The sequence below is a fragment of the Crotalus tigris genome, unplaced genomic scaffold (genome assembly GCF_016545835.1).
Source record: "Crotalus tigris isolate CLP2741 ecotype Arizona unplaced genomic scaffold, ASM1654583v1 scf7180000024387.2241675, whole genome shotgun sequence".
NCBI classification, from domain to species: domain Eukaryota; kingdom Metazoa; phylum Chordata; class Lepidosauria; order Squamata; family Viperidae; genus Crotalus; species Crotalus tigris.
Genome location: NW_024100557.1, coordinates 1,748,424 through 1,772,057, shown reverse-complemented (window position 1 = coordinate 1,772,057; position 23,634 = coordinate 1,748,424). Strand labels below are relative to the sequence as shown.

General features: G+C 40.6%; 1 long non-coding RNA gene across 4 annotated transcripts in view; it reads right to left on the bottom strand.

The window, feature by feature from the left end:
• The window catches only part of LOC120301617, a 32,315-nt gene that overhangs the window by 4,462 nt on the left and 4,219 nt on the right, over window positions 1–23,634 (bottom strand). For 2 of the 4 annotated variants that reach the window (XR_005554950.1, XR_005554952.1), the window contains exon 3: window positions 29–2,079. This is a non-coding gene — a long non-coding RNA (uncharacterized LOC120301617). Of the gene's footprint in view, window positions 1–28; window positions 2,080–6,768; window positions 9,081–23,634 lie in introns of those variants that run through there. The other 2 variants (XR_005554951.1, XR_005554953.1) reach the window with 2 other exon arrangements.

The following is a 23,634-nucleotide window of genomic DNA, read 5'->3' as shown; positions in this document are numbered from 1 at the left end:
AAACAAACGGTCATAAGTCAAGAACTACCTGTTTTGTCCGTGTCATTTCTTGTTCTTCTGGATAAGGTGCTTGCAAGTTCTGCTTGTTTGTGTATTACGGTATTGATCACGGCACAAATCTTGTTTGGAAGCACCCACGTCAAAGTTTGCGATATCAGTTTTGAATGTGCTTCTTGCAGTATGGTGTTTTTAGTCCCTGCCACGAAGCTTTTATTCTCCAAAGGCCTCAGAGAACTAAGAGCAAATGTGAAATTAGAACTAACCTAGGCCACTGTGGAAACTGAAAGCAATTTGCTTTTTTCCCTCTCTCTCAATCTATAAAGAATTCTCCCCCTCCTCCAGCCCCAAGCAATTACAATGAGGGGCACTTTTTTTCAGCGCATTAAAATCCAAACAAGTTTGCCCGCATTTTCTCCAATGCTTTTAAATGCATTTAAACCAACTGAGTTACAACTTCTGGCCCTTGCATAAAAGAAACTTAGGAACTGCCTAGCCAGCAAGCAGGTTCCCTGAAAGCTCTTGACTGTAAATATAATAGAATAAATGGCAACAATTTCTTTTGTGAAGAAATGTGTTCCCTTCTCCTCAATGCACCATTTGAATTGTCTGCACTCAAGAGTTTAAAATTATTTAAGGATGGCTCTGCATTTGATATAACTTAAGAAACTGTTGAGGCTTTCATTTTTCCCCCCTCTGAGTTAGAAAGAACAGAAATCTTCCAATGGTATGGGAATTGTTATCAGGGCATATTTTGTTTTAGGTGCAACCTGTAATTAGCATTTTAAATAGCAGTTTGATCATTTCCTGCCTACTGGAAGCAAACAACTTTCCCAAACAGCTTGGCAAACCAGCTTGGTTTGCTCCCTTGGTTTCTGCCAGCTGCAAACTCCAGAGAAATGTTTCAGTGCTTATCGGAAGTAAACGCCATTCCATGGATTCTGTTTTGCAAAGCTACAATACATGGCTTCTTTCTTGACACTTGGGAAACCAGGGGTATTTGCAGGGCATGGTCAAAAGAGCTGATGGTGACTATTTAGGTGGAGCTTTGATTGTGCTATGGTAGCCACCATCTTGACGTTACCATACGTTGTCAACACTCTGTATGCCACCCTGCACACCGTACATTAAAAATACATCTAAAAAAGTGTAAAGCTGTGCATTCTAAGGGGAATCAGTATGGACAAACCTGGTTTGCAAAAACCTTTAGGTAATAGTGAAAACATTCAGAAAATTATCTTCTTGCTGTCCAGATTATCGCAGCCCACATGCGGTAGCTTTAGATTTCCAGCAGAAAAACAGCATGCATATGTGTGTGTAAGCTTAACTCTTCCTCTGATGTTTTTGTTCTCAAATTTACACTCCCTAGTTGTTTCCCACACCCATACCCTGGAGTCCCAGGAAGGGTTAAATGCCTCTTTGCAAGATTAATGACATGTAGGAAGGAAAGGTAAGCAGTTGTGGTGGGCAGAGAATTCTAGTGAAAAAGGCAGCTGTGGGAAAAAAATAAATATACCATGTTGTTTCTCCACTTTTAACTCTCCCCAAGAGGCATTTCATAAAAATATATGTGCTTTGGTGTATATATGTTGTTTGAATTTTACAGATAGAGCTATGTCATAGGGTTAGGGAAGAATCTATATATAGATCTTTCTCTGAGGAGAAATATACAAAAAGCCATAAAGAAACACTTTAATCTTAATTATAGGAGTTAAAGGTTTAAGGTTCTCTCCAGTGCAGCTAATTTATTTTTATTTTATATTTATTTGTACCACACCTTTATTATTTTTACAAATAACTCAATGAGGTGAGCATATCCAACACACCTTCCTTCTATTTTCTCCACAACAGCAGCCTTGTGAGGTGGGTTGGGCTGAGAGAAAGAGTGACTGGTTGGTTTTTAATGGCTAAGGCAGGACTTGAACTCATGGTCTCTTGCTGTCTTCACCACTAAACCAAACGGGCTCTCCGTGTTTCTTTTTTTTGCTATACATTCATTTATTTTAAAATGATGATCACCCTTTTTTCCCATTTCAAGCATGGTACCCCAAACAGCTGCTGGAAAAATAAATAAAACTCCAGCTGAAAATAAGATGTAAAAAATAAGCAGTCAAAGACAATAAGAAAAGACAATAAGACAGAATCAATAATAATAACTTGTTACAGTAATGGTCATTGAAGGTAGGATCACAACATAGAAAAAGGCAATACAATGATTTTAATGTTTAACCTTCTAGTACCTAAAAGATTGATCAGAATAGAGCTGGAGGGGACCTTGGAGGTCTTCTAATCCAACCTCCTGCTCAAGCAGGAGATCTTATACAACTTGAGACAAGTGACTGTCCATTCTTTTCTTAAAAACCTCCAAAACTTCTGAAGGCCAGCTGTTCCGCTGGTTAATTGTCCTCACTGTTAGGGAGTTTCTCCTTAATTCCAGGTTGCTTCTCTCTTTGATCAGTTTCCAACCATTGTTTCTTCTTTTGCCTTCTGGTGCTTTGGAAAACAAGTTGACCCCCTCTTCTTTGTGGCAGCCCCTCAAATACTGGAATACTAGTATCATGTCACCCCTAGTCCTTCCTTTCTCTAGAGCAGGGCTTTTCAACCTTTTCACCCATTGTACCACTTTCAGGATATGGCAACATCCGAGTACTACCAGTCGCCTAGCAAGGTGTCAAAAACTTGATAACCAAAAAAAAAAAAAAAAAAGGAAAAAAGTGATAAAATACAGGTAGTCCTTGCTTAATGACTGTTTGAAGTTACAAAGGCACTGAAAAAAGTGCCCCCCAAGCCACAGCCGAGCAAGACACCTGCCTGCCCACCCAGCAGTGCTCCTCCTCCTGTTCGAGGTTTTCATTGTTGTGAGCATTTCTGTTGAGGATTGGCAGCAGGGGTGAGGTGGGGGTGTTTGGTTTTTATTTCCCCCGTCTGCGAGGTGGTTGCAGCAGGTTTTGGTCACTTCATATGACTCTGGGACACTGTGATTGTCATAAATAAGAATCAGTTGCCACACATCTGAATGTAAATCAGAAGACCCTGGAGATGCTGCAACATTCCAGCTGATTGGCGCTTTTTCTGGGCTTAGCAGAAGCGTCAGGATCAGTGCTGCTTTCCAGCTGATTGGTGCTTCCTCAGGGCTCAGCAGAAGCACCAGGATCAGCGCCGAGCTCCAGCTGGAGCCTCGCGTTGATCCTGGCGCTTCCACTGAGCCCTGACAGCCCCAAAGAAGAACCAATCAGCTGGAAAGCGACGCTGATCCTGGCGCTTCTGCTGAGCCCTGACAGCCCTGCAGCTCCAGCCGTCTCTCGCTCAGGCTTGTGCGGTGCTGCCACCGGTTCAGCTCATTACCCTTCCCTGCTACCACTTTTCTAGGATGGTCGCGTACCACCTGCCAGGTGCCAATGTACCACAAGTGGTTGAAAAGCCCATACCACTGGTTGAAAAGCCCTGCTCTAGATTAGCCATACCCAGATTAAACAATAGTTTATGGTTCATTTCTAAAGAGTCGTGTATACTTTATTAAGCTGTACAGTTATCTGGGAAGCTGCCTGAAGAATACTGTAGAAAAGACTAGTTCTCTTTCATCTGCTCTTCAAAATGGTACTTTTAAACTCTTTGCTAGGAAAATGATTATTACTCAGTTTGAAACAAACTTTCTTGCTGGCTTTCCTGGTCAAGAAAAGTTAATATCTCTAGTTCCACGGAGACTCTGGGTCCAGCTGCCAAATCCGGAATTTAGTAGCCCAAATAGACCTGGTCAAGTGAAACCATATAGAACTACACTATTTGCAGTTCTGGGGGGGGGGGTGCATTGGCGTGAAACTGGCATCTTTGTTGGAGAAAATTGAACCTTTCGACATTGCCACATCTGGGAACTGAGTTAGCCACAGTTCCTGTACAATCATGCAACTGAATCCCTGCCTCACAACACCCATCTTAAAAGGCGGGGTTTTGATCACATGTTGTGGATACCATCTTGACTCTTTCAATTCCCCCACGCTCCCCTGGCTCTCCCTGCCTTCTATTTTACATGCACAATATAGGTGGTCCTCGATTTACGAACAAAATAGAACCCAACATTTCTGTTGCTAAACGAGATGATTGAGTTTTGCCCCATTTTGCGACCTTTCTTGTCACAATTATTAAATGACTCAATAGAGTTAATAACACAGTTAATAATACATTAATAACACGGTTGTTAAGGGCATCTGGCTTCCCCCATGGACTTTGCTTGATAGACGGTCCCAAAAGGGGATCACATGACCTTGGGACATTGCAACCATCATAAACAGGAGCCAGATGCCAAGCATCTGAATTTTGATCACTGACTGTGGGGATGCTGCAATGGTTGTGTGTAAAACAGTCGTAAGACGCTTTTTCAGTGTTGTTGTACCTTTGAACGCTCTCTAAATGAACTGTTATAAATCAAGGACTACCTATCTCCTTTGCTCACTCTTCCTTTCTAGGCCCACCTCTGAAATACAAGAAGGAATACAGAATAGTCCTCGATTTACAATGATTCATTTAGTGGTCCCTATGGCCACATGATCAAAATTCAGATGCTCGGCAACTGACTCACATTTATGGCGGTTGCAGTGTCCCAGGGGCCATGTGATCACCTTTTGTGACCTTCTGACAAGCAAAGTCAATGGGGGAGGCCAGAGTCACTTAATAACCGCGTTACTCACTTAACAACTGCCGCAATTCACTTAACAACTCGGGCAAGAAAAATCGTAAAATGGGGCAAAACTCACTTAACAAATGTTTTATTTAATAACAGAAATTTTGGGCTCAATTGTGGTCGTAAGTGGAGGACTACAACTTACAAGAGAAAAGGGGGGAAAGGGGGATATTAAAGGGGACAAGATAGGCAGAGACAGAGAATTAAAGACAGGCCCATCTGGTTGTGGATCAATCCACGGATACCATGCACCACCCAATGGATCACTCCTGAAGGAAGAGGGCTCTTCATAAAAACAAAGATAGCAACAAAATGTCTTCCTGCATTTAATTGCCCCCATCCTGCCCCCCTCCAATAATAAAGATACACTTTCCTTTAAAATCCTCATAGGAAAGACTATTCATCACTCTGATGGTTACGATTTTTATTTTTATTGATTTCTATCTCACCTTTATTATTTTTTTTCAAGCAGCCCATGGTGGCAAACATATCTAAAACTGCTTCCTCCTCCTGTTGTCCTCCCCCCCACCAACAACCCTGTGAAGTTGGTAGGGCTGAAAGAGTGTGACTGGCCCAAAATCACCCAGCTGGCTTTCATGGCTAAGGCAGGACTAGAACTCACAATCTCCTGTTTTCTAAAACTCACAATCTCCTGTTTCTTAGGCCCTTAAACCACTAGATCGAACTATTGCCTTTACGACGCCTCTTTCCTGCACTTTTTCTAGTATGAAACTAGTTCCAGGGAGATTGTTCAAACCAAACTGCACCCAGATCTGGAAAGGGAGCCAGGCTAATTCAGTAAAAGGAAAGCTCTTAGCAGGAGTTGGACATCTTAGGTAAATGGAGATTAGTGCAGAAATCCGCATGAGGAAGAAATCAGCCTTTAAGCAAATGAAGAAGTGATAGCTGTCAGAGGGAGATGTGTAAACTATGAGTTTAAACTTGTTGCCAGCTTTTTTTGCAAACTCCAAATTCTCACCTGGTGAGAATGGGAGGGAAGTTCAAACCTCAGTTATTATTTTGGAATATAGTCCTCAACTTATCACCACAACTGAGCTCAGAATTTTCCTAGCTAAGCAAGACAGTTGTTGACCAAGTTTTGTCTCATTTTACAACCTTTCTAGCCAAAGGTGTTAATTGAATCTGGCTTCCCCATTGATTTTGCTTGTCAGACGGTTGCAAATGTGATCCCATGACCTCAGGACACTGTAAAAAATCATAAGTACATGCCAGTTGCCAAGTGTCTGAATTTGATCATGTAACCATTCTGCAATGGTCATAAGTGTGAAAAATGGTGACGAGCCACTTTTTTCAGTGGAAGCGGTCACTAAACAAACGGTTGTAAGTCGAGGACTACCTGTACTCCAATCAGGATCCACTATTTTCATTCCAAAATTAAAACAGGGTGATTTCTTCCCTTTCACAACAACAACAGGAGGAGGTTGAAAAAACAGCTGCCAGTCAAAATGCGGTGGAAAAAAAAACAAAAGGCAGCTGCTGGATGTCCTGTTCCATTTATTATTGTCCCACCACATTGTGAGGAAAAGCTCTTTCTCAAGAGAAATGCTTAGCTCTCCTGTGTGAACTTCAAGCAGCTTCTCGGGTTGCTATAAATCTCCCTTGGGAAAGAGACTTTCTTCAAATTGTGCACAGATAATACAGGGAAGTGTCTTGGGAAGCACTGCTGTGCTCTGATCCCTTCTTTTCATTTTAAATCAGGGGTGTCCAACCTTGACATTTTAAGACTGATGGACTTCAACTCCTAGAATGTCCCAGGCAGCCTTCCCCAGCAATTCTGGGATTTGAAATCCACAAGTCTTAAAGTTACCAAGGTTGGACTCCCCTGCTTTAAATCATACCTGGCTGAAGTCCAGAGTTACATTACTGGGAGCAAGCCAGACATTTAAAACATGAGACTCCAAAATCAGTGGAGTTCAATCAGTGAAAGGAATATAAACCTAATGTTTATTTTTTTTCAATTTCTATGACCACCCAGCTCAAACAAGTTTATATAATGCTAATAACCCTAACTTAAAATTAAGCATAGAAGCTTAACCTCTATCTTTCCTCTTAATAATCAAAATATGCTGCACTACAAGATAAGCAATAGTTTATTTTAATAAATGCAATTGTTATTGCGCAAAATAATATTTTTCTGTTTAGTTATTTAAAGGCCAGCAGTCTTGGCTCACACAATTCACTTTGGACCAGCTCAAATCTTGTACCTATTCAGCAGGCTACTCTGATGGGATCTTTGATAGAATATGAGAATTTGATCCAGCCATGTTTTCTGAGTCCTGACTGTGGCATTGTAGATCTTGGCACAACAGAAGGAGAGAAGAATAAATAGGGAACTACATCCCTTCAGCTCAGTTTTGGGACTATCTCAATTCAATAAAATAATAGAATAATCAAGGGTGTTTGGTCAAAAACAAAAACAGATGAAATTTGAATTGCACTATTACAGCCGTCAACTTCATTTTTGACCCCAATCTGAGGGTACCCCTGAAAATAATTGACCCACAAATGGACAATTAGAGATTGTATTCTTCGAATTTACCAGAGATATGAGGAAATCTAATGGTTCCTTCCCCAAAGTGTGGTTAAGCCTTTTGGTGGGAAATGACGTAGTAGCCAAGGTGAGTTTTTCATAGCACTGATGTTACAACTTCATCTGCTAGAACTACAGGCTGAAGCCAAGATCTCTTCCACATAAAGACAGGAGGAATGCAGAAAACCAAAAAAAAAAAAAAAAAGTACACCAAGGCCAACTCTTCCATTCCCACCAACTTAACTTATCCCCCACAATCACCCCTTCTTCTTCAGCCAGGTTAACAAGCGGGACCAAGGCCTCCTTGAGATACCCACTGCAGAGAAGGGAGGCCTCTAATTTCCATGCCTCTTCTCCCTTCTGGCTGCTGTAATCAAACTTGGCACCACCTGCTCTCTTTATGCCTGAGACACATCTGTGTTTACACACCCACATTTGCCACCATCCCATTTCATTCTGCCCGAAGTGTGAAGTTTTAATGTAGATTTGATTGAGTAACCAGCTTCCCTATTTTTTCTCACGATACTTTTCAGTGTGAGGGCAAGGTGCAGAGGGCCTAGCTAGGCCTAAAGGTAAAACAAATTATGCTGATTTTTTTTGGGGGGGGGGGGCAAAAGACCAAAGGTCAAAGTGCCCCTGCAGAGTGGGAAGAAAATGAATGTCAGCTTAAATACATGAAGCCTAGCGATGAAATGCCCTGAGCTGTGAAAATCAGGCATCTTCTAGTTTGGTAGAAGAAACATCAGCTGCACTCCTTATAGACTGGTGCAGTAAACTGAAAATCTGTTGCAAAGACCAGAGACTTTTGATTAACACCCCGGGGAAAAAAGCATTTCTGTTCCCCCAGACCTCACAGAATTGTGGCCCTCGTTACCTGATTGCCATTTGATGTCAAATGTGGGAGTAATTTGGAGTTGTTGCCTTCATCAAGGCTGAAGCCTTAACACTTGCAAAGAGACCTTGTTTTGCAAATACCACAGGGCTTTTTTTATTATTATTTTGTTTGGAAGGGGCCCTGAAAAGAAAGCAAAGCCGGTGATGCACAGAGCTTTCTTTGCACTTTTGCCAAGTGAGAAGAAACTGGGAGTTACCCTGCAGCTGAAAATACTCCCAAGGGAAGTGGGGGGGGGGACAGTTTTTTTCCCAAGCAATAGAGAGTATTTTCTCAGGCCCTAGTGGCAAGGACTGCGTTCACCTGAAGTGGGGAGGGAGGGCATTTCTTTACCAATTAGGTAAAGGCCGTTTGAGTGCAGTAAATGAGTACAGATGGTTGAATTCTGATCATTTGCCTGATGGGTAACCGTGAAACAGCGTAAAAGATCAGCCACTTGCTGAGGTTAAGCAGAGGCTCCAGCAAATTAAGCCTACTTTGCTTGGTCTTCAAACAATGCCTCCACCTGTTTTCCCACTGCATTGCCATCTGTTGCTCCCTTCCTACCTGCTTGCACCAGCAGCTTTTCCCTTGAGTAGGCTGTTCATTTCTATCACATCAGGTCTTCTCATAATGTGCAACAGGGACCTAGTCTCAGCTCACCGTAGTTCAAGTAGCCTATTCAACTGCAGTAAGGGTGTAAGAAGTAGGAATGACCGTTATACTTCTGCCTGAAATTGTTTTTGAAAACTACGCTGAAGTGCAGTTTGTGCAAAAGGCAGAGGGGGGGGGGGCGACGGACGACGGACGGTGTCCCATGAAATTCTTCAGAATAGTGAAGATTTGCATTGCTCCTTTCAGGAATGGTTCAAGCAGGCAGAGGGAATTGCTTTAGAGATACATTTGCCCGGGCGAAGTTTCTCTTGCGCAGTTCTGCTTGGAAACGTCAAGGCATCTCTGTTTACAGCCAACTTGGACACTGCCTGAAAGTGTAGTAACGTTATTTGCATAGTCGTAAGAAACAAATTATTACCTGTTGAATGGGAAACGGTCAGAGAAAGGGATATTGGAGAGAAATTTACATTTGTCATGGCAGAGGGAACCAGTGCATTGGATTATGTTTAGTCTCTGCACCATTCCAGAGAGCAAATAGAGGGATGGCCTGCAGTGTTTTGCCCAGAGTAAATTAACTTATGAAATAACACAACATTCCCAAAATAAACATATATGTTAACTAACAAAATTCATACCATAACATTGAAGCTTATACATCAGAAATGTATTTTATTTCTATATCTATATCCCACCTTTATTATTTTTATAAATAATTCAAGGTGGCAAACATACCTAAATACTCCCTCCTATTTTCCACAAAACAACCCTTTTGGATGAGTCAGATAGACAGAGAGTGACTGGCCCATAAACACCCAATCAGCTTTTATATCTAAGGTGGGATTAGAACTTCTGATTTTACTAGCCTGGTGCCTTAACCACGAGACCAAACTGGATTCATTTATGCCTCCAGTTTAATTCCATTCCATGTTGGAGACACATTTCCATTTTGCCCTAATCCTCCCGAGCTAGCCCATCTATGGAACTGTTATACCAATTACCAAAGTATTGCAAAATATAATACAGACTCAAATAGGAGACAAATGTTGAAACTGTCAAAATAGCAGCAGGGCTGTAGGCTAGACTGAAAAGTCAAACAAACATATCAGATGAATCATTTTGGTATTGTTGCCAGGGTTAGCACATGACATGTCTATGCAATTACCAGTAATCAGAAACCTTTAATTTTTTTTTTCTTCCTCAACCAAAATCCCATAGCACTCATGCTGTTTTTAGTTTGGAATGAAAGAGATGGGTCGTTCATCAGGTTTTTTTTTAATCTTCTTCCAAAATCCTGTTTAAGGGGTTTAAATCTCTTGTACAAGAATCCACAGATCTTTTATAAACAAATCTTTCAAATATTTCACAGTTTTGGAACACGGGGTGAATGTCCTGTCACCAACCCTATGCAAGGGGCTAATGTTACAAAGATAGATGAATCTAGTCATCTCAGGAGTTTCAAAGTCTATTGATATTCATAATACGGAAATCAGATGAAGTTCTTATTTCTAGCATTGACAATAATTATAACCCAACTTAAAACTGTTTGCAGAACATCATACTTCCTGTTTAAGGAGTCTTAGATAAGAAAAAAATGTTTGAAAAAACACCCATGATTTTGCCATTATACAACCTAGAGCAGTGGTGGTGAACCTATGGCACGGGTGCCAGAGGTGGCACTCAGAGCCCTCTCTGTGGGCATACGTGCCATCGCCCCAGTCCTAGGCCTTCAGCTGGGTTTTATAAAAGCTTTTTGCTTTAGCTCTCAGCCGCCATGTACAAAAAAAAAACTTCTCGCGGAAAAAAAAAGATCTTGCAAAGTTGGAATTGATTGATTGAACTTTTTAGTCCCACCCATTCTGCTGTTACCACTGCAGCCACGCCCACCCAATGGACCACACCCACCCAATGGGCCATGCCCACCCAGCGCCCGACAATGCATAAGTGGGTTTTGGGTTGCAGTTTGGGCACTCGGTCTCTAAAAGGTTCTCCATCACTGACCTAGAGTGCCATTTTACAACTTCTCCAATTCTGGTCTCTATTTTTAAAAATAGCCTTTGAACATATGATAGTCATATACTGTTCCCTCTTTGGAATACAGCAGTTAATTCGTAAGCAGTGTGTAAAATGTCATCCAGGGTAAAACATTGTTCTGCTTTTGAAATGGCAAGTGGAAGGTTTAGACTGAACAAACTCAGTTACTTGGGGTGATCCTGTTTCTTACTTAAGTGGAAGATGGCTAGATCTAAGGCAGAGAAGCAAGTGATCATGCCAAGGTATACAGCACTGGAAGACAACAACATTATTTGGTGCACAATGCAGCAGTCCACAAGTTCTCCTCCCCATCCCTGGCAGGTAGACTGCAACATTAAAAGCAGCCAGTTAAATAGCAATTGATCCACTGCCTTTTATGGCAGCTCTGCTGCCTCAGGCAGCTATTTCACAGGGCTGACTGGGGGGGCTCTGCCTGAAATTTAAATACAATTGTCTCCTCAAGAGTTTTGAAATGCTGAGATTGAATTCAGTTCACATAAACGCAAAGGTATCAGCAATAAGCCGCAGTGATGCTTGACTGATGAAATGTGCACTGGGGCATTAGAACAGGAGCCTCACATTTCACACCGACTTTGCAAACGTTCACATCTGCAATGGGCAAAATTTGCATTGTGATGTCAGGATGCACGCTTTATCATCCTTCCGTGTCACTGGGGCACCGAAATTTTGCTTTTAAAATGTGATTTCTGATAGATTTAATCCCTACCCCAGTGTGAGTTTTATTTGGTTGCAGTTTGACTTGTGGGAATGCAGCTGCTCTGTTTTGTGATCATGTTTTATAGGCTAATGTTATGTGTCAATCTAGCCATTGTGGCTATTCAAAAAACTGTGGTTAAAGAACTTAGCCATAGGCTCAAGAAAGTGAGAACTGCCATAAAATCTTGCAAAATAGTCTTATAACGAGACAGTTTCTATTCTGGGTTTTATTCATTCTCTCCAAGCCGGACACTTTCCTCCTCCTCCTCCAGCTGGTATTCTGGTGTTTGTTTTCCCCTAAATTACCAGTTATTTTTCTGTGACTAGAGAGTATGCTCAAACATTCTTGGTTTGCTCCTGAGACAAAACTGTCCCTTAATTGGTGTCTCCTTTTGCTAAACCCTGCATTTCTGCCAGGATGCTAAAAAAAGCCATCACATTTCTGCTACAATTCCATTTTCGCTGGCACACTTCACCTGGTTGTATAATGAAAAAAAGTGGTAATGAATTCCTACTTGTAAAAGTTAAAAACTGGTCCTTTGGTCAGTACAAGTTTGACACGTTTTCCTTACTGAGGCACAGGAAATCTTGAAATCCTGAATATAGTACAGCCTCTTGCATTGCAAGGAATCAATTCAAATGTAGGAATGACTGCACCCCAATTGTAAAACATGTTAATGTACACTGTTTTGGAAACTCCTGTATGCTGTCCCGAGTTTCTTGGGAAAACAGCGGAATGAAAACGGTGGGGGAGAGAGGAGCCCACATGAAACGTGGGTAAGCTTGATTATGTTGCAGGTTATATAGATAAGCCATGATCCAAAATTGTCCCACATCCAGCTTTTTGCAAGGATGAGAAAGCAAGTGTCCGAGTGTGGGTTGAAGGCAACACCATCGCACCTTTCTCCTCCTAAGGTGCAATCCTACTTGGAGCTGAGTGCCAGGGGCAAACACAAATGACGACGGCAGTTCTCAAATCCTTCTATTAACCAGACATGGATGGCGCCACGGCATTACATTTCTGAAACTGAAGCAATAACAGCCAACAGACGGTGAGCATATGGAATCCCTGGAATCTGATGAGACAAGCTCGGATCATAAATATCCAGGAAATATGCAGGAAACAACTTGTGGAGACAAAGGGGTTGAATTTAACGTTGGATTCCTTTTTCTAAACCCGAATGGCATTTTATCCAAGTATTGCTATGCCTTTGTTTTTCTGACTTCCTCTCTTCCCCATCACCTGGAGTGCAATTCAAGTCTTGTTCTCCATCTGTTTGTGCAATCAACTCTGATCCATATTAGCCAGCTTTCCACTCAGGACTGCACATTCTCTCTTTGTTCTAGTTAAAACCCTATGTAACCTATCAAGTACAGGGAATAATCAACTTATAACAGTTCATTTAGGGACCATTCAAAGTTCAATGACCGTTACAGCATCCCCATGGTTATGTGATCAAAATTCAGATCCTTGGCAACTGACTCATATTTATGACGGTTGCAGTGTCCTGGGGTCATGTGACCAGCTTTTGCAAACTTCTGACAAGCAAATGAATGGGGGAAACCAGATTCACCTAACCGAGTTACTAATTTAACAAGTTCATTGAGTCACCTAACTGTAGCAAGAAAAGTCGTAAAATGGGGCAAAACTCAATAAACATTTCAATTAGCAACATAAATTTTGGGCTCAGTTGTGAACACGTAAGTTAAGGACTACTTGTAATCAGGGGTTGGCCACTGGCATTCCTTTCACCAATTCCTTGAAGCACTGCGTATCAAATTGTGTCTCCAGGATTCTTGCAATTGACCTGGCTTTAAACCAAAGAAAGAGAGAGGCAGAGAGACAGTCTCTTATGCCAATTCCACCCTGCCTTGCAATTTGCCACTGTCATCAATTTTTTTGGCTTCTGCTTCAGGGCTGTGATCTATCACAAAATCACATTGCTTGACAGGGAACAGAAGCCCCCATAAAAAGTGCTTTCCCTGACAGGGCTTCTTGAAGCAGGAAGTTATTGTGTAGGTATGTGTATTTTGAACATGTTAGGATCATGTGCATGAGCCACCCGTTGACTAATCTGTCAGCCACTAATTATAACAAACAGTAAAAACATTTTAAAAGCAAAAGCAGCTGTGTGAACCACAAGGCAATCTGAAATCCTTAGGAAGGCAATACCTATTAAGCCGGCTGAAAGTTTGCACAACAATAGCCCAGCTTTTGAGTTCCTAAGAGTTCAACTTGTTCAGAAGATGACTACAAATCCAGGACAGAAAAAAGCCAAAAGCTAGTGTCTAAGGCATGTTCATACTGTTGGATGTGTGTGTGTGTCTGTGTAGAGACAGAGAGATGCAGACATAGAGTTTCCCATGTTGTCATCTTGAAATGGTATGTAAAGAACTAACGAAATGATTAATTGGCAACCAATAAATTGAAAATGATTCATATTAACATACCACCTGTATGCATTAAAGAGATAAAAGAGTGAAACTTTTAATCCATAACGCAAGTACCTTAGCAACCGCAATTCGGATTGGCAACTCTGTCAATAAGCAAAGCAGTCACTAAGTGAAACTATGACCGCACTTCCATTCTTATCTTAGCTTTCCTTTGCTTTACAGACCTGTGACGGTCGTAAATGTGAGGACTGATCATCAGGTCGCTTTTTCATCACACTGTTGTAACTGCAAAGGGTCGCTAAATGAGGCAGTTGTTAAATGAGGACTACCTGTATTTGCATTGGGACAGACTTGAGTGAACAGGTATATTTGGGGGGGGAGGGGTGCACAAGGACAGGAAAGTAGAAACTTTGTAAGTTTCAGAGCAGAGCCTTCCAGAGACTTTCCAGCCCCATAAAGAAAGCTCAATTTGAGTGACTGCATGATGACCTTAGGTCAGGGGTCTTCAAACTTGGCCCTTTTATGACTTGTGGACTTCAACTCCCAAAATGGGAGGCTGGCTGAGGAATTCTGGGAGTTGAAGTCCACAAGTCATAAAAGGGCCAAGTTTGAAGACCCCTGCCTTAGGTAGTCACAGTACAGGCAGCAAGACAACTTCAGATTATGGTTCCAATTTGCTTTGGGCATTATACAGGTAGTCCTCAACTTACAACCACAATTGAGCCCAAGATTTCTGTTGCTAAGCAAGGCGTTTGTTAAATGAGTTTTGCCCCATTTTACCACCTTTCTTGCCACAATTGTTAAGTGAACTACTGCAATTGTTAAATTAGTAACACAGTTATTAAGTGAATCTGGCTTCCTCCACTGACTTAGTTGCCAAGTGTCTGAATTTTGATCACATGACCATGAGGAGGACGCTGCAACGGTCATAAGTGTGAAAAATGGTCATAAGTAACTTTTTTTCAGTGTCGTTGTAACTTTGAACAGTCACTAAATGAACTGTTTTAAGTCGAGGACTACCTGTATGCTTGAACAGGGCTTGGTAGCTGATTGTCAGTCATGCACAGTCGGATGTCCCATCTGGCTGCCACGTTTTGCACAAGTTGCAGCTTTCACACCAAGCACAAGGGTGTCGCCTTTATTAGGGATGGTTCAATCCAGTTTGGGTGAATTGGTGAGTAATTCTGTTTCTTCTGAGGAAGATGCTGAGGTCCAGCAGGGTAAGGCTGAGGAGATAGTTCATAGCAGCAGCACCAGATTCAGGCTTCTTATATTTGGATTCTCCTTGCTTTGTGCCCCTCTTTTGACACCACACCCCCCTACAATTATGATTCCCACTGACGTGTGCATGGCTATGGCTTAGAAACGAGGCTAGTTTAATTCTTTGCTAGGCAAGATCCAGGCTGGAGGTCCAGAGAGCTGGCCAAACCAGAGGCTGACTCTAGCAGTCTAGAGTTGAATTAGGATGCACAGAGGTGGAAGAACATCATGACTGGCTAAGGAACATAAAGTTTTAATGAGAATATAAAACTAGCATAAATTAAAACAGGAATAAAAAACAAATAAAGTAAAAGAGAAAGAAAAGCACAAGATGAAAAGATTAAAAACATTATAACAGAAAAGATAATAACATTATCGTTTGCTCTATGATTAAAAAAACTCACTTTTTCTACTACTGAATTTCTTCTCCTCCTAATCCTTTAAACTACAAATCCTACGTGCATTTTTCCCCCGTTTCACGCAAAAAGTCTAGAAGGGGTTGCCAATCAGCCCTAAAATGTAGATAATTGTCTTTTCTGTGATTAGTGAAGTCAATTTATCCATTTCTACAAGTGCCATCATCTTCAGCAGCCATTCCTCTACTGTGAGTAGTCAAATTTTTCCACTTTTGACCCTATAGTAGTCTCACTGCAGTTGTCATATATAAGAAAAAAGTTCTATGTTTTTTTCCAGCCATCTATCCATTAGTCCCAAAAGTTTCTGGTTTCAATTATACATTATCTTCAAAATATTTTGAATCAGCGTATGTATTTGCATTGATTTATATTTTTTTTGGCAACTTTCCACTTCCATTATATATGATAAAATCACAATCACATGGTCAAAATTTGGGCATTTGGCAACTGGCATGTACTTATAACAGTTCACCTGATCACCATTTGCAACCTTCCCAGTTGCAAATGGTGATCAAGCAAAGTCAATGGGGGAAGCCAGATTCACTTAATGATTTTGTGATTAGAACAGAACAGAACAGAACAGAACAGAACAGAACACTTTATTGTCACTTTGAATATACACTAATTGGCATACATAAAAATAAAATTTTGTTGCATTTAGCTCTCAAAGGGTCACCACCTCCGATATACACTACATAAAAATGACATAAATAAATAAATAAATAAGTAAACATATACCCACATATATTATATGACACAGAGAAATCATAGTCTAGTTTGGGTTATGTATACATGGGCATGCTGAGAAAAACGAATTGATTACAGAATCGGGTGGTTCTGCTAGAAAAACAGAGGGGAGCAATAGAAACAGACCGTAAAGTGGGTGTGTGGGGTTTCTAACAATGCTTCGAGCTTTAAGCACATAGCGCTTATAAGCAGTATCCTAAATAGCAGGAAATGAGCCTCCTATGATCTTCTCGGCTGTCCTTACCACTCTCTGTATGGACTTTCTATCTGAGGTACTCCTGCCACCAAACCAGACAGTGATGCCATTGGTTAAAATGCTCTCAATTGTGCCTCTGTAAAAAGTGGCCAGGACAGAAGGAGAGAGATGTGTTCTCCTCATCCGACAATGCAGATACTGGTTTGCACGCTTCACTAAGGATGACGTGTGGAGAGACCAATTCAGATTGTTAGTTATCTGCACCCCCAGATACTTGTTGATCACCTCTACAGCTGCATCCTTGATACTGAGTGGAGTATGACTATGCCGTCTCTTTCTAAAATCTACCATGATTCTTTCAACAAAAAGAGGGAGCACCTGAAGGCAGGACAAGAAGCAACAGATGGAAACTAATCAAAGAGAGAAGCAACCTAGAACTAAGGAGAAATTTCCTGACAGTTAGAACAATTAATCACTGGAACAACCTGTCTTCAGAAGCTGTGAATGCTCCAACACTGGAAGTTTTTAAGAAGAGACTGAATAGCCACTTGACTGAAATGGTATAGGGTAGTGGTTCTCAACCTTTTTAATGCCGTGACCCCAACCGGTCATAAGTCGAGGACTACCCAACCGGTCATAAGTCAAGGATTACCCAACTGGTCGTAAGTTGAGGACTATCCAACCGGTCGTAAGTCGAGGACTTTCCCTGCCCGGGAGCGCCGCACATGCCTGGTGCTGCCCCCTGCACCGGCCGAAGCGTAGCTGGCAAGGGGCAGCAACGGCGCAGGGCGACCACTGGCTTGGCCACCAGCCCAAGGGAGGTAAGGCACCCGCCAGGCCCCATGCACATTAGCAACCCTCCCTGCGTCCGCCGGCCTCCCACCTCCCACCCCTGGCCCTCTTTTACTTACATTTTTAGTAGTTGCTCAGCAGGGAGGGGGTGGAAGCTTCCAGACAGCTCGCCTTCGCTGCAGACAACTTGCAGCACCGTTTGCAGACTGGGGCTTTTGGCGGGCTCAGCAGGGCAGAGATAGCCTGGACAATTCCTGTTCGCTTTTGAAAGCCAATAGAATTAGACTCTATTCAAGAGAGTCTATTCTATTGGCTTTCAAAAGCCAATAGAATAAAAGGGAGTAGCACAGCTAAGGAAAAGGGGAAAAAAATGACGGACTGCGTTGTTTGGTGACCCCCGTGAAATGGTCGTTCGACCCCAAATGGGGTCCCGACCCACAAGTTGAGAACCACTGGCTTATAGGATCAGGGTCAATCTGATCTCTAGAGGGATGATATTTCAGAAGGCAGGTGTCATGGCAGACCCACAGGTTGAGAACTGCTGGTATAGGGTTTCCTGACTGAGTAGGGCAGTGATGGCGAACCTTTTAGACACCGAGGGCCCAAACTGCAACCCAAAATCCACTTATGCATCGTCGGGTGCCGGGTGGGTGTGGTCCATTGGGTGGGCATGGCTGCAGTGGTAATGGCAGACTGGATGGGACTAAAAAGTTCAATCAATCAATTCCAACTTTGCAAGATCTTTTTTTTCCCCGTGAGAAGTTGAAATTGTCTGATTGATTGAACCTTTTTTTTTTTTTTTTTTGCACACGGTGGAGGCCTAAAGCGAAACGGTTTTATAAAACCCAGCTGAAGGCCTAGGACTGGGGCGACGGCACGCGTGCCCACAGAGAGAGCTCTGAGTGCCGCCTTTGGCACCCGTGCCATAGGTTCGTCACCACTGGAGTAGGGGGTTGGACTAGATGACCTGCAAGGTACCCTCCAATTTATTATTATTATTATTATTACTGCTACTACTGTTATTACTATTATTATTATTATCTGCAGTGGTTTCCTTAACAACCATGACAAAAAGGTTGTAAAATTGGGCATGATTCACTTAACAACTGCTTTGCTTAACAACAGAAATTCTGGTCCCAAGTGTGGTCATAAGTTGAGGGCTATATATAATCTTATTTTTCTTTTCTGCACCTTCTATTTTTCTTTTTATTCTTTTTTTAATTTGCATTAGTTTTTAAAGTGTTTTTAATAAAATTACTGTTTAAAAAAGAGGTGAAAAGTCAGGAAGATTCGGCATTCTATCCCAGTCTCTGCTTTTTTCCTGCAGACCTGAAATCAAAGCAAACAGGGAGGAAATTCACCCCACGTGAGGCCTTGCCATTGTCTTCTGGCGTCTATCACATAACGAATGAAACCCTTTTGCGGCATTCCTGTACAAATAAAGCAAGAAATACAGTATATCTGTCATGCTGATGACTGGCAGCCTGTATTTCTGTCTTTTATTTTGCTGAGACAGAAATAAGTTACTTCAACCTGCAGGAGAAAAATCTACTCTTAATGTCCTTTCTTCCTTGGACGTTTACTGATATAGAAACCGCTGACTCATATTGTGGAATTTATAGAGAACTCTGTATCTTGATGCAATGTGTATCATCAAGCCGGATCTACCTGGAATGTCGGTTGAGTAAACAGTCAATATCCAAAGCCAAATCTGTATATAGATAAGGGCTCTTGGCAGATGTTTTGGGGCTTGTTTAGTTTAGTTGTCATATGTTCACACTCACTTCAGTTGACGAAGGTATAAGTGGTTAAGGAAAAAATCCACAAAGGTCACAAATCTCTTCCTCCTAAGAAAATTGCATATAACATTTAGGGACTGAATAAGCAACAATTGGCTGAATTCACACGTTGTGCTAAGGTAGAGGTTGGCCACCTTCGGGGCTGCATTTAATTTTTGCAGCAGGCAGACAGACACAATTGAATGGGACAACATTACATATTTGGGGGATTTGTGGTTTTATGTGAGGAATTTCATATATATATATATATATATATATATATATATATATATATATATATATATATATATATATATACAACTTACAATCACAATTGAGCCCAACATTTCTGTTGTTAAGTGAGACATTCATTAAATGGGTTTTGCCCCCTTTTATGACTCTTCTTGCCATAGGGGCTGCTACAAAGATCGTAAGCGTGAAAAATGGTCATAAATCACTTTTTTCAGTGCCGTTGTAACTTTGAATGGTCACTAAATGAACTGTTGTAAGTTGTAGAAGTTCTACCTTCTCACATTTTTCAGATTAAACTCTTAGAGAGCTAAAAATTGGACTGAAATGTAATCTGCTTTCCCCCTTCATTGAAGAACTGCACTAATCAAAATCTGCAAGCGGCTAATATTGCTCTGTTCATATCTCCCAGCAAACATTTTTCAATGTGCAAAAGTGGACCTTGCTTTTCAAGACGGCCTTGGTGACATCAACAGCTCTATGGCTTCTCCCTTCCTGTTGCAACACAAGTACAAAGTTTCTCATCATAGCTTTTGCCTGAGCCTTTACATCAATTTACGAGAATACTAGAAATTCAGGATGTGACTTTGTAAAAAAAACCAAAAAAACAAAAACAAAACCAAAGTGATGCTAATAGACATCTGAGCCATTCTCAAAAATAGGTCTCTCAGATTTGGGCTGCAAAAATAATCTGGCCAACCAGGATCAGAAGATTCTAATTTTTTTCCCTATCTGGTGATCATCTGGAGTTTTGCAACCCAGTTCTGGTAGACCTATCAAAGAATAAATGTTTGGGATCGGTTGGCCAGTTGTGAAAACTTAGCAAAGAGGTCTGTCTCTCCATCATCATACTTCTTTTTGTAACGTTGGTATTTACCTTTGCTTCAATAAAAAAAGCTTTGAAGTGAGCGAGGATGAGCATCTCACTAATGATAGTTTACAGAAGAATGTGAGGAGCAGGAGAGCAAGAAACAAAGTCTTTCCTTTTACATTTTCTCAACATTTCCCATCTTTTTTCTCACCACTAAAAGAAGAAAGATGAAACTGCTGCATGGTACAGCATCGTTTGATGGGTAATATTGGAATTCTTCTCTCTGGAAGCACCCAAATACTTAAAACCCTTTGACATATCCAAAGGTTCATACAAAAATTATTCAGATGTAAGAAACCTGCTGGCAACATTTTTTGAGTTGTGCTGTCTAGCAGCTGAAGTTTTTTCATCTAGAAATGAATCTACGTTCAGTAACTCTCAGGCAAAGAGGTTTTCATGCCATGTTCCTTCTTGCACATCCAAAGATGTGAACCTACACACAAAGACTGCAGCAATTTGGAAATAACTTGCAAGCATCTTCATTGCTGCTACCCACAAAGAAAGGGAAACTCTATATGCATTTTGTGGTGTTCTCATCTAGCTGATGAATGGAAGACAAATAACACCACCTATGTGATCTATTTATTTGTTTGGCAAGTTACATAAAATCACTGAAGTTGTTCTAATAGGGGGAAACTGCCATGACATCAACCTTCTGCTCATAACTGAATGGAACAGTGAATAGTAAAATACTAGGATAATGACATGATGCCATTATAACAGAAACCAGGAGAAAAAACACCTTTCCTAAGCTCTATGGAGCTCCAGCATTTCAGTGGGAACTTAGACTTACAATAATGGTTGACGACTGGACCCAACATGGACATAAATCAGAGACATTGAGGTACAGTGCACTAGAGCATTGGGAGGAGCATAAAGTCTTTCCCTTTAAGTGTCTTAATCTTAGCTGAGAATACAATAATGAAAACAGATGAGTTTATTTTATCTATTTTTTCCTTCTGGAGATGGTATTAAGTTTGAAAATGAAGGTTGTAGCCTGTTTAAATAAATACAATACTTATGAAAGAAAAAAATCCAGCTAGTTATCTATAAGTGGATCCACTTATAGTAAGCATTCTTTGAAGTATTGAAAAATATGGCTGTTGACTATTAGAAAGAAATTCCATATTGGGGATACTACCCTCTCAAAAAGTATTTAATATCAAACTTTTCAGGAAATGTATCCCCAAAAGGCAATGGTTAAAGAAATCAGGGATGGTCCATCTGAAACTTGAGAGCCAACTGCAGCCCTTATACCCCTTCTATGTAGCTGGTAGTTCACACTGCTGAAAATGGATGATGTGCTTCCAGCTAGGCTGGTGAGAAACAATAAAAACATATAATGTATGTTTCAAAATAGTCTTTAACATAGTTCAGAAAATAAAGCCGGCCCCATAATTTCCTGCAAAACCAGCTTCTGCTAGAAAATCTAAGACCTCTTTTGCATCACTCACCACTCAAAAAATGCTAGGCGCACTTCCTAATACCAACATTTGACCATTCTTAGTTTAAATGCTGGTTCAGGCAAATTAAAAATTCTGGTCATTATAAGCATGCACTGAAATATTGGAAAAAATATATCTTGTGATCATTGTAATCTTAAATCTGGAAAAGTTATTTTAAATAGTTGATAATGTTCTTTTAGTGAAATCAAATATAAAAATACCCCTAGGAAATCAACTACCAACTGAAGCATATATTCTCAAATCTGTCACATTCAGTGATGGGTTATGCAGGATTGCTCCCTGCTATCTTTAATTTGAAGATTAAATAGTAGTCAAAAGTATTCAAATACCATACAGTATTTTCTAAATTTAGAAATAAAGGGACATTAAAAGATGGAACTAGCTTTATTTTGTAACTGATTTGCTTATATCAGGGGTCTTCAAACTTGGCGCTTTTATGACTTGTGGACTTCAACTCCCAGAATTCCTCAGCCAGCATGCTGGCTCAGGAATTCTGGGAGTTGAAGTCTACAAGTCATAAAAAGGCCAAGTTTGAAGACCCCTGGCTTACATGGTTTCTAGTCTGTCCTTTAATATTAAACTTCTAATCTACAGGATTAAAATATATATATAATAAAATTTCCTCAAGTTTAAAAATCCCTGAAATTGTGACCATACAACATATTTGTGCTATAAAACTAACATTAGTTTTGACAACAACAATAAAATAATCTATTAACTATTTTTATATTCCAACATGTTTTTCTCTATTTTTAAGGAAAAGTCCCTAGATTATATCTAATTTAATCATAATTCCTAATTGATTTTTAGGACTATGGTCTTTTGGTTACTATATTCTTTTTAATCCACACCTTTAATGAGGTTTTAATATAGTCACATTGATCCCAGTGCAATATCTCTGAGCTTTAACAATAACCAATATTCTATCGTTCTCCAAACTTGTTCTGAATTTTCACATGCCCTCTTTCCTTGCTTCTCTTTAATCAGGATTCTTAGAAGAAGCAGAACATTTGGCTTCTGCCAAGGTAATTATGAAACTGGAGAACACAATTGAGACTCCAGATGAGGTCCAAAAGGGAATGGATTTAGATGGCATTTCCTCAAATGCCAAATAGTATGGATGATGCTCATATTTCACCACTAAATAAATACCGGTATACATGAGGACATTTTTTTTTAAAAAAAGTGAAATTGATGCCTCAGATTCCTGTAATAATTCAGACAAAATTGTACACATTTACTCAGAATTAAGTTTCATTGTACAGGATTTTCTTCTGAATAAACTTCTATAAGGTTGCAGTCTTCCTTTGCAGTTCTGGGCATAGCTAACTAGTGCAAAAAGCTCCACTGGATGTATGAGTCAAACTTTTGAAGAAGTCTGACTGGCTATGGAGTGTAAAGATGTGAATATGTGACAGACATACAGAACAGACAGAATAACAAAGTTGGAAGGGACTTTGGAGGTCTTCTAGTCCAGCCCCCTGCTCAAGCAGGAAACCCTATACCATTTCAGACAAATGGTTGTGCAATCTCTTCTTAAAAACTTCCAGTGCTGAAGCATTTACAGCTTCTGGAGGTAAGTTTAGATTATATTTGGGAGTAGTTTATGAAGTTTAGATCATATTTGGGAACACACTTAAATGACTGAATACATACAATTTTGGCAAAAACCAGACAGCTTCAAATGAGATACAGCTTGAATACATATAGTCAAGAAATTCTCAAGACATGCAGCTTGTACATCCAAGAAAGAAATCAAAATATTCCAGAAGTTGTGAGTACAAGACAATGATTTCTACTTATTGACATGGAAGGGAAAATGGAACGGGAGAGGACTTGCTTTAAGTCCTAACACCTTCTAGGAAGGATCTTCAATCTTTTGGAATCTATTGAAAGCATGTGATGGGGTTGTTATAAGCACAGGGCTGCAGCCATATTTCTTTGTGCATTAACGTTCCTATATAGGACCTAGCAATATTTTTGGAAATACATTTATGCTTCAGAC